Genomic DNA, 12,135 nt, shown 5'->3' with positions numbered 1-12,135 from the left:
CAAATTTAAAGACACTGTCTGCCATGTTTGTAGCAAAAAAGGACATTTAGCTAAAAAGTGCAGAAGTTCAAAGGGTAAGATTAAGCCTGGGCAGGGGAAAGCTCTACAGGCTCAGGCAGCCACACACCATCTAGAAGAAGCAGATGAAGAGGCAGCGTGAGCCTACAACATGTTTGCAGTGGAAACAGATGAGGAACCACCTGAACCATATTATGCCACAGTCACTGTCAGGGGAAAGAACATTAAGTTTGAGATTGATTCAGGAGCTACTGCATTGGTCATTAGTGAGGAGACCTACAGGAGAACATGGGGGTCCAACCTGCCTCCCACTAGACCATCAAAGCTCAAAATTAGGACCTAAACGGGGCAGCCCATACCTCAGTTAGGGGTGTTATATGCGGACATTTCAGCCGGGGGTCAGAAGGCTGAAGCCAGGCTAGTGATAGCTAAGGGCAGGGGGCCCAGTCTTTTAGGTTGCGATTGGCTTCGCAAAGTCTGGCTAAACTGGCATGAAATTAAGTATGCGCACATGATGGAGGACATTCTGCAGCGGTACAGTGACGTTTTCAGGGACGAGCTAGGAACACTGAAGGGTGTGACAGTGAAACTCCATGTCGACCCTGAGGCCACACCACGTTTTTTTAAGCCCAGGTCGGTGCCCTATGCCATGAAAGACAAAGTCAAGGAGGAGCTGGAACGTTTACAGAGGCTGGGCATTATTGAGCCCGTCCCGTTTTCAAGGTGGGCGGCTCCCATGGTTCCAGTTTTGAAGGCAGACAAAACGGTGAGGATATATATTTCCAGCTGAAAAAACTCTCAGACGTAGGGCTGCGGTTGAAACGTGGAAAATGTGTGTTCCTGGCATCGAGTGTGACTTACCTGGGACACAAGATCACAGCTGAGGGGCTTTGCCCTGTGGAGGACAAAGTGAGACCTATGAAGGAGGCCCCAAGCCCTAAGATTGTCACAGAACTCAGATCATTTTTGTGCATGGTGAATTATTATGACCTCTCAAGGGTGAAGAGCAGGAGAAGGCTTTCAAGGAAGTGAAAGAACTCCATCACTCAGCGAAGCTGCTTGTTCACTATGACCCAGACAAGGAGATCACCCTTTCATGCAATGCCTCACCCTATGGAGTTGGGGCAGTTCTCTCACCGTTCAGGACCGTTCAGAGAAGCCTATTTGTTTTGCTTCACATACCGTGACAGCTGCTGAGAAGGGATATTCACAGCGAGACGAAGAAGGTCTGTTCATTATTTTGGCGGTCAAACGCTTTCATCAGTACCTGTATGGACACGTATTTACAATTTATATGGACTATAAACCACTGTTGAGCCTGTTCAGCGAGACTAGATGCAACCCACTGCTAGCCTCAGCCAGGATACGGTGTTGGGCTCTTACATTGTTAGCCTACCAGTATACTCTAGTGTACAGAGCAGGTGGGGACAATGCTAACACCAATGCACTGAGTTGTTTACCTTTACCTGAGACACCTGTTACTACATATGTGCCTCCAGAGACTGTGTTTTCATTGGAGAGGCTGTCAGAGACACCTGTAAAGGCAACCCAGATCAGGCAGTGGACAGAGAGGGACCCAGTCCTGTCCCAAGTCAAGACTTTCCCTTTACAAGGTTGACCCAGTGTTGTGGAAGGAGAGGAACTGAGGCCTTATGCCAAACGCAAGACAGAACTGAGTCTGCAGGATGGCTGCATTTTCTGGAGGGCGAGGGTCATCGTGCCTCCCCCTGGCTGTTCACAGATTGTGGAGGGAATTCATGAGACTCATTCCAGGAGTGTCTCGAATAAAAAGCCTTGCAAGATCCTACGTTTGGTGGCCAAGAATGGATCAGGATCTGGAGAACAAGGTAAAATCATGCACGCAATGTCAGACTAATCAGAATATGCCACCACCAGCTCCTTTGCACCCGAGGGAGTGGCCAGACCACCCCTAGACTAGGCTACATTTGGACTTTGCTGGTCCTTTTATGGGGCAGATGTTTCTTGTTATGGTAGATGTACATTCTAAATGGATCGGAGCTCACATCATGAGCAACATCACAGCCCCCTCAACCACAGACTAACTCAGGCAAGTGTTTGCAGTCCACGGGTTGCCTGACACTCTGGTCACTGATAATGGCCTGACCAGTGAGCTGTTCAGTGAGTTCATGCAGCAGAATGGCATTTATCACATTCGGACGGCTCCTTTCCATCCAGCCTCCAATGGTTTGGCTGAGCGAACTGTTCAGACAGTGAAGGAAGGCCTGAAGCTGATGACAGGGGACTCTCCTAGCACTTGGCTTTCACGTTTTCTGTTTAAATACCACCTCACGCTACAGACTACGACTGCCCATATGCCAGCAGAGATGCTGATGGGACGTAAGCCCAAGTCAAGATTGGACTTGCTGCGCTCGGACATGAAGGCAAAAGTGAGACAGATTATGGTGGAAAAACATCCACCAGTGACTTTGCCAGAGGGCGAGACTCTGGCAGAGGGGTTGGGATCTCCTGAAGAGGATGGATATTCTCATGCAGACACACAGACCCCCTCATGCCCCCAAAACCAGATCCACCCAAAATACCCTCACCAACTGTGCCTGCTGGGCCACCGAGGGTAGTGCGCAGATCACAGCGCACTCGTAAACCTCCTGACAGACTGAATCTTTGACGGGACAGTTTTTTTTGTTGTTGTTAGATTGAATGTTGAATCTGTCATGTTTTCCAGATGTTTTGTACTGATAAACTGTTGCCGAGATACTAGTATAAGTTTTCAGATGTACGCAAGTTAGTAACACCACTGTTCTTATTTCCTAGTTTTTTTTACATTTGGGGATGTTGGATTTTAAATGGGGAGAAATGTTGTAATGTGAGCATTGTTAAAAGTAAGTTAATACAGATTAAGATAATGGTGGGGGGGGGGGTTTCACTTCCGTTCTTTTTACTTCCGGTGTGCTTTTGTATATAGTGTCCCTGCCATGCCATATGGGTTGTGAAAGCCTCTGTATATACATATCGTTTTGACGTTTGAGATAAAGTTGTTTCTTTGGGCATGAAGTTGTCGAGTGTGCCTTTTTCAAAGTAGAAGTTACCACAATAATCTTCATGTTTATTAAGCTTGTAGAGCTGATCAAGAATTTATTTGCTGCAGAAGCAACCAAAACCGCCGCGAATCCACTGATAGTTTAGAATCCACTAAATGGTAAACCGTAAGTCATCAATTGAAGATAACTACTATTAAACACTGATAGGCATTCAAGAGAAATGCTCTAACTCAAGGAATGGAACTCAGTTCACAATAATAAGAGGTATATTTCATGGGACGCTAATAGAAGATGAAGAAAGGAATAGCAGTGTTGTTAATGTTGGCTAAAATACAATGAGATGAAATTACGAGTTGAGAATTAATGGCAGTACAATCTAGTTAAGAAGAATGCTCTGTTCTTGTGTTGTAAAATCTGATACATATACAGTATTAATCAAGAATTATTGGCAATGAGGTGACATCTGCATGGGAAAGAAATCACGGGAATTGCAGTTGTCATAGAAGAAGCAAATAATCCAAAGCTTGTAATTCAAGTCAAATCTCTTGGAATGCAGAACAACCATCTTATATCCTGAACTCAGTCTAGGGCAAAAAAAAAATAGATTGTATGGATCGTTCCTGGAACAAAGAAATGCAAATAAGTATAACAACACAGCAGTACTGTGCTATATCAAGCTTCAATACTCTGCAGCATATAAAAACAAAAAAGAAGTGTATTGTATTGTACAGAAAACTAAAACGTATATAGAATCTAAACCTGATTATGGAATGAGAGCTGCAAACTGGATGTGGATGTCAGTTCATGGACTTCTCACTTTTGAAGTCATTGCAATGAACAAGGGACCCGTAAAGAAGATACAGTACTCCAATTGTATGATAAACAGCACCTTGAAATCTATTTTTTTAATGGAAATCCATTCAGAGAATCTGCAGAATACATTTGCTGGTGCAAATGTGGAGAAACAATGGGATGAAGGTGGGCGTTGAGTGCGAAACTCTCCAGAAATGATTGAATACCAGGTTACACCCTAAAAACATGTTGAATAATGGATTAATCTAACTTTGACAGAATACAGGATTAGATGATACAAGCTAGAGCAAACAAAAGTATCATCAGCAGAACCAACAGAATTCGACGTAATATCTCTCAAGTGATGTCCAAATACACAGCCAGTTAAAAATGTCTATTGGAGAAAGGCTTTTCTAGGTCTGATTGAGCACAAAGAAGTCTACAAATATCTGATACATAGCTAGCAAAAAATCTTTGTGAAACTTATGATACAAATTTAGGTAATACAACAGAAATATTAAAACAAGCAGCTTTGAACTAGGCTCACGTCTTGAGATCTGGCTTTTCCACACTGAAAATCCAAATACGAAGAGTGGATGTCTTTCTTGCAGCCCTCCCACTGAGTTTATAAAGGCCAAAAATCATACAGCAGTAATGACAGACATTAAAGGACGCAAGATCCAAAAGTTTCCAATTAAAAGTCGGACTGTAAAGTTTACAAGCAGGCGTTTGCTCTTTGGAATGTGCAAGATTAAAGCCTTAGACATTCAAGATACTCTTTGAAGAGCAAATGCGAGAGCTGAGAGGAGGGGAGTATGGGGCAAAAAACCTAAATTAGATATATTGCAAGCATTGCAAATCAGCCTGTACGTTTCAGCTAGAGGAGATCAGAAGAGGAATATAATTGTTGAGTTACTGTTTGCAATACTGCCAACAGTGCAGGCACAATCTGTCCAATAATGCTGCACAGTAATTAGTCGGATACACATAGATTCTGCCTTTTTTCAGTGATTTTAAACTCACTCTTGTTTAGTAGTGACTTAAATTGCTGTTTGTATGCAAGCTGTATAGTGGGTGTCCATATCACAAATCCCCCTGCTGTTCTGCCCTTGTTTGGCAGCAGAAGCTTGGAATTTTAATCTGTTACTCTTCCATTTTCTTTTGATTTTTTTTCAAAGGCAAAGACCACAATTCCCTTTTGTGTAAAATATCTACGCCACCCTGATAACAGGAGGGAAATGAATATTATTCTGAAAAATAGGAACAGAGGCTAACTGCCTTTAATGCACTTTGTTCTTGTTTTAATTGGGTTGGTTTCGTGGTTCGACTCCAAACCTGCTCCACCATATATAAGCTGTACCTTAAATATAATAATATAATAATAATAATATAATATAATAATGAATGTCTATACCTGATGTTTTAGCCCTGCTTTTAATTTATGTAGGAGCCCAGATTTCCCAGGGTTTCAGAAAACCAGCAGCTGGATTAAGGAACGAATTGCTAGATGTGCATAGTTTGAGGACAAGTGAAACTTACTGTCATTCCACCTGATACAATATAAATTACTTATTTTTCTTTGAATTTTCTATTATTCTTGCAACAACATCTAGATCCGACATCCCAAACTGGGGCCCACGGACCCCTTGTTTAATGGTATTGGCCATTGGCATAAAAATAAAGTTGGGAACTCCAAACTTGTTGCATCATTGAATTTAACCTTGCATAGTTTAGTTTTTAACCATCAGCAAGGTTTTTGCTCGTGTCATACTCAACAGTCCACAAGCACTGGCTGCTCACATATACCCAAAATCACAGTGCAGGTTTTGAGCAGGACAGTCAGCAATCGACATGATCTTCTCAATACACCAGCTCCAAAAGAAATGCCAAGAGCGGAGACAATAACTGTACATCGCCTTCATCGACCTGACAGAGGCTTCCAGCCTGGTCAGCAGAAAGGGCCTCTTCACACTGCTTCAAAAGACTGGATGTCCCCACAAGCTCCTCAGGATGACTATGTCTTTCCATGAAGGCAAGCAGGGCACAGTCAGTTTGGTGGCTCATCCTCGAATCCCTTCCCAATCAAAAGCAGCATGAAGTAAGGTTGCATATTGGCTCCTACGTTCTTTGGCATCTTCTTCTCCCTGCTACTGGCCCATGCCTTCAGTTTATCAGAGGACAGTGCATACTGCCACACCAGAAGCATCAGTAGGCTGTTCGACCTTTTACGTTTAAGAGCAAAGACCGAGTTGCTACTGGTACTGATAAGGGAGTTGTTGTTTGCAGACAACACCACCCTGACATCAGACTCAGAGGAAGCCCTCCAGAGGCTCATCAACTGCTTCGCACTTGCCTGCAGAGCCGTTGGTTTGACTATCATCCTCAAGAAGACAAACAGCATGTGTCAAGACGTCAGCAACATGCCAAACATCTGCATAGGCGACCACACCCTTGACATGGCGTATGAGTTCACCTTCCTTGGCTCCACCACCTCAAACCTATCCCTCAACATTGAACTGAACAAGTGGATCGGCAAAGCAGCAACATCAATGTCTCACCTAGCAACAGGAGTCTGGGAGGACTCCATGCTGACCAAGAACACCAAGATGAAGGTCTACCAGGCCTGTGTGCTCAGTACACTCCCATAAGGCAGCAAAACATAGACAACCTACTCTCACCAAAAGCACAGCCTAAACACATTCTCCTTTGGCAGCCTCAGAAGAACCCTGCGCATCATGTGGCAGGATCACCCCCCAAACAAGGAAGTTCTAGGACAATCAGGCATCGCTCACCTGCAGTGACCTGGTGACGTCAGTCGCATGGAGGACAGCGGGATCCCCGAAGCCACAGTGTACGGAGAGCTCGGCACCAACACCAGACCCACTGAAAGACCAGCCCTGTGTTACAGAGACATCTGTAAGCACGACATGAAAGCGGCGGATGTTGACCAAACATCCTGGGTAGTCACAGCAACCGACCACAGCAGCTGGAGACAGACCACCAGGGAAGGTGTAAAGAGGATCGAACAGAAGAGAGAAGGGCAGCAGTAAGCAAGCTGAGAGGGCAGGCGGCTATGGGAAGCATCGACATCATCACCTCCACAGACTGGCACTTACAGAAACTGGAGCAAGACCTGCCGCTCCGAAATTGGACTGTTGACCCTTAGTGCACACTATACTTCCATTGCCCTTCGAGACTGACAGATGCCAACATCGTCATCAATTTGCCTTTATGCGAATTTAAGTTACATGTCAGGGCTGTTAGTGCCACAGTAATGATTTTATGGCAGCTTTTGATGCATCACCACATCTATGTGTACTCTTCAGTGGTATATTACACTGACGTTTAAATACTGAACTGTTAAAACCACCACAGTGCATTTTTTCTGGCTTGTGTATTATTGTATGGCTTTTGTATGGGCACGTGGCCAAAGTGGTTAAGGCATTCAACTAGCGACCTGAAGTTCATGAGTTCGAGCCCCAGCCAAGGCGACGTGTTGTGTCCTTGAGCAAGGCACTTAACCACACAGTGCTCTGCAACGACACTTGTGTCAAGCTGTATCGGCCCTTGTCCTTCCCTTGGACAACATCGGTGTCGTGGAGAGGGGAGACTTGCAGCATGGGCAACTGCCGGTCTTCCATACAACCTTGCCCAGGCCTGCGCCTAAGAGAGTGAAGACTTTCCAGGTGCAGGTCCATGGTCTCACAAGACTAATGGATGTCTCTGCCTCTGCCTCTCTCTGTATATTTTAAACAATATTGTTTTCTATTGACTCTTTCTCCCTTGATGACATCAAAATTTCCCAGTTTTAACCCTTCCCAGGATAAAATAAGCAAAAATCTATAATTCATGCTGCACCTAATGTTGCAGTCTTCTTTATTGTAACATAATAGGCTACTTCTTAACTATTGATTGTATTATTCCTCACATTGTGTTCAATGTTACTTAGTGCAGAGATCAAAGATTCTCAGGTAAATCTCCATTAAACATAGCTATGGTCTCTGACTACTGTCCACTTTAGAGGTCTGGTATCAATTGAGATGACAAAGAAATGTCCTAACTATTCAGCACTAGAGGATATAAACACAATAATCAACCCAAACTGGGAGAGTTTTGAGTTAGAACCCAGATGATGTAATATAATTTTCCCAACTGAAGCAGCTCACACACACCTCAAAAGTACATTTCAAAGCTCAAAGTACATTCATTATCAAAGTACGTAAACGTTACTTATACAACCTTGAGATTCGTCTCCTCACAGGCAGTCATGGAACAAGGAAACCCAAAGGAGCTCATATAAAAATAAGACCATCGAACATCCATTGTGCAGAGAATAAAACACATCATGCCCATAAAAAAGAACCCATAAAAAAGTAGAAAAACCCATAAAAAAGACTGTCAAACACCTAATGTGCAGAGAAAAAAACACTTCCTAGAAGCAATAACTGCGAGCAAGTAGCTTTCTGAACTGAAGCCCACAAAGAGAATCCCACAGTTCAGCATTTTACACTTTTCTATTGCGTTCTAGTATGATATCTGGAGTTCTATGCTGATGTTTTCTGCACTGGGGGTGACCAAAAAAAAAAGCAAGAGACATTTTGTATGAATTTATGGTAATTGCTAGTTAGCAACAAAAGTAGCAGAAGAAAATGAGCAAAGGAAAAATTAATTATTTAATGACATTCTGACAGAAGACTGATGATAAAACATGGATTTGCCATATGGCTAACTTATTCTGAATATAGTAAACATAAAGTTATACTGCATTCCTTCAATTTTCTCCAGTGAAATTTAGCCTCTAACATTACATATGATAACTCATTCAGTAGCTCTTCAGATGGAGTATATTTAAAATTATTTCCAACAGGCAAACACTAATATAAGTTGGTATTTCATTGCACACTACACTGTTGAATAAGACATTGTACAAACACATCTCTGAGACGCTCTTCTAAGAATAAAAGATGCCAAAGAGAATAAAAGGTTTTATAAGATAAAATCGAGAAGGGAGTTTAGTCCTTTCTCTCTGTTAAATTGCTTTCACAAAGACTCCAACAGAAAAGCAAATTTGTGAATACACAATAACGTAGTGGTTAGCACAACCCTTTACAGTAGCAGCAACCCAGCTTCAATTCCCACTGCTGTCTGTAAGGAGCTTGTACGTTCTCCCCGTGACTCTCCGTGACTGCCTCCAGGTGCTCTGGGTTCCTCCCACAGTACAAAGACATAATAGCTGGCAGGTTAATAGGTCATTATAAATTGTCCTGTGATCAGAAGGGCCAACACTGCGCTGTATCTCAATTAAAAAAAAAGTAAATAAAATTCTTCTTTCCTTGTTTTTTGGAACAAACTATAGCCACTTCTTGATATAATGGTACATACAATAGTGATTTCAATGTTTTTCCAAATTAGTGTAACACCAGTGGACAAAGATACATTAGTTGTCCCTCATGTAATGCCACATCCAGTTTTATATCCAGGCTTTGAACTGACGCCAGATTTGTAATCATACTTAAGTTAGCCTTGATGACATTATTTAGATTTCCCTGTGGTTTATGCTGGTATTTCCACCAGTCATTGGTATGTCTAAATAAGTGTATGACGAGAACAGAGAAGTGTTCTGTTTATTGATATGAAGTTAACAGTGTCACTTGGAGAATGTGCAGCTAAATATGGAGGACAACACCTCAAAACTTTTTCTTACTTCTATTGTTTATTTCCTGTTTCATCAGACCCTTCTAATATTCAGTATCCTGGAGGGAGGTGTTGTATTTGAGGTACGAACATGATATGGAGATCTAAATACAGTATAAATGGGGTTGGCACAGTAGAGTTGTAGTTAGCCTAATGTTATTATAGTGCTGGTGAGCTGGGTTCAATTTCTGCCACTGTCTACAAGACCACAAGATACAGGAGCAGACTTAGGCCATTTGGCCCATCGATTCTGTTCTGCCATTTCATCACGGCTGATCCATTTCCCTCTCAGCCCCAGTCTCCTGCTTTCTCCTCGTATCCCTTCATAAGCTGACTAACCCCTAGGGTGGCATGGTAGCCTGGTGGCTAGCACAACATTTTACAGAACCAGTGACCTGGGTTCAATTCCTGCTGCCTATAAGGAATTTGTACGTTCTCCCCATGACTGTGTGTTTCCCCTGGGTGCTCCAGTTTCCTCCCACAGTCCAAAGATTTACCAATTAGCAGGTTAGTTAGTCATTGTAAATTGTCCCGTGATTAGGCTCGGTTTAAATTGGGGGTTGCTAGGTGGCATGGCTCAAAGAGCCGGGAGGGCCTACTCTGTCCTGTATCTCAATTAAAAAATAAATAATCAAAATTTATCAACCTCCACCTTAAATATACCCAATGACTTGGCCTCTACAGCCACCTGTGGCAATGAATTCCACAATTTCGCCACAGATTTCTGGCTAAAGAAATTCCTTCTCATCTCCATTCTAAATGGACACCCCTCTATTCTGAGGCTGTGTCCTCCGACCTTGGATTCCTCCATCATAGGAAGTATCTTCTCCATATCCATTCTTTCGAGGCCTTTCAACATATGATAGGTTTCAACAAGATCATCCCTCATTCAGTGACTGCAGGCCCAGAATAATCCCAGAATAATTTGTGTGAACCTCCTTTGAACCCTTTCCATGTCAGCACATCTTTTCTTAGATAAGGGGCCCAAAACTGCTCAGAATACTCCGAGTGAGGCCTCAACATTGCATCCTTGCTTGGGAGAGCGACGATCTTCTGTGCCATCAGGAAGGCAAAGTGAGAGTATTCACAGAAAATTCATAGACACCCTTATGACACTATGGACACATAGTACATCTGGCAAGGTATTAAAACCATAACAGATTCCAAGTCCACTCTTCACATCAATGACATTGAAGCCTCTCCTCCTGATAGGCTAAACGCCTTCTGTGCATGATTTGACATAGAGCAAAGACCCCTGTCCCCTGAGGAACGAGCACCCTGTCTGGCCACAGACAAGGTGAGGAGGATCCTAGCCAGGGTAAATCCATGCAAAGCTATGGATCAGACAACATGTCCAGTCAGGGCTGAGGGATTGTGTGGCCCAGCTAAGTGAGGTCTCAATTTATATCTTTAATATCTCTTCGAAATAGTCCAGTGTCCAGGCAGGCTTCAAGACAGCCACCATCATTCCAATGCCGAAGAGAGCGATGGTAAACGGGCCTGAATGATTATCAACCAGTGGCAGTGACTTCAACAATCATTAAGTGCTTTGTGCAGCTGGTAGTGAATCAAATAAAATCCTATTTTATACTTTCAATGGTCACCTACCACTCAAACCAGTCCACTGATGGTGCCATAGCCTCAGCCATTCTATCCCACCCTAGAAAATTATGCTTCATATGCTAGGATGTTGTTCATCAACTTTAGTTTGGCATGCTGTATAACATCATCACTCCTAGTGGGTAAACTGTCCTCATTGCAATTCTCTGTAACTGGACCTTGGACTTCTTGAAGGAAAGACCCCAGTTAGACCGAGTTGGTAGCAACATCTCAGGCTCCGTACGCTGTGCACTGCTGACTCACGACTGCACTGCCAGATCCAGCTCAAGTGCGCTGATGATACAACAATCTCTGAGCTCATCAGCAACAGTGATGAGTCGTCATACAGAGATGAGGTAGAAAGGTTTGTCAAATGGTGTGAGAACAACAATCCAAGTCTCAAAGTGGACAAGACAAAAGAGACGATTGTGGATTTCAGGAAATTGCAAGTCAACCACCCTCTATTGCACATTAATGGCTCTGCAATGGAGAGAGTGAAGAGCACAAAGTTACTTGGTGTGCATGTAACAGACAGTCTGGACACAACACCTCTTCATTCGTTAAGTAGGTATAGCAGTGAATACACTTTCTGAGGAGATTGATGCATGCAAGACTCCCTGCCCCCTTTCAAACAAGTTTCTACAGGAGCACCATTGAGCGTATCCAGTCTGGCTGCATCATTGTGTAGCACACAAACTGGAAGGTATCATACTGAAAGACCACACAGAGTATAGTGATATAGCGATAACCACCAAAGGGATCGCCAAGCTCTCCCTCCCCCTTTCCCATTTATGACATTTGCCTGGAGTATTGTAGGACAAAGGGCCCAAAGCCTTGTTGACGATCCCTACCATCCATCCCACAACCTCTTTGGCCCATTACCGTCAGGAAGGAGATTGAGGAACATCGGAACTGGGACTGTCAAACTGGGCAACAGCTTTTTCCCTCAGGTTGTGAGATTAATGAATACCCTGCCACCACCAAGATCTTGTCACTATAAGTTTACAGTTTA

The sequence above is a fragment of the Mobula hypostoma genome, chromosome 7 (assembly GCF_963921235.1).
Source record: "Mobula hypostoma chromosome 7, sMobHyp1.1, whole genome shotgun sequence".
In the NCBI taxonomy this organism is placed as follows: Eukaryota; Metazoa; Chordata; class Chondrichthyes; order Myliobatiformes; family Myliobatidae; genus Mobula; species Mobula hypostoma.
The sequence above is the reverse complement of the archived record's forward strand: the minus strand, read 5'-3'. Positions refer to the sequence as shown.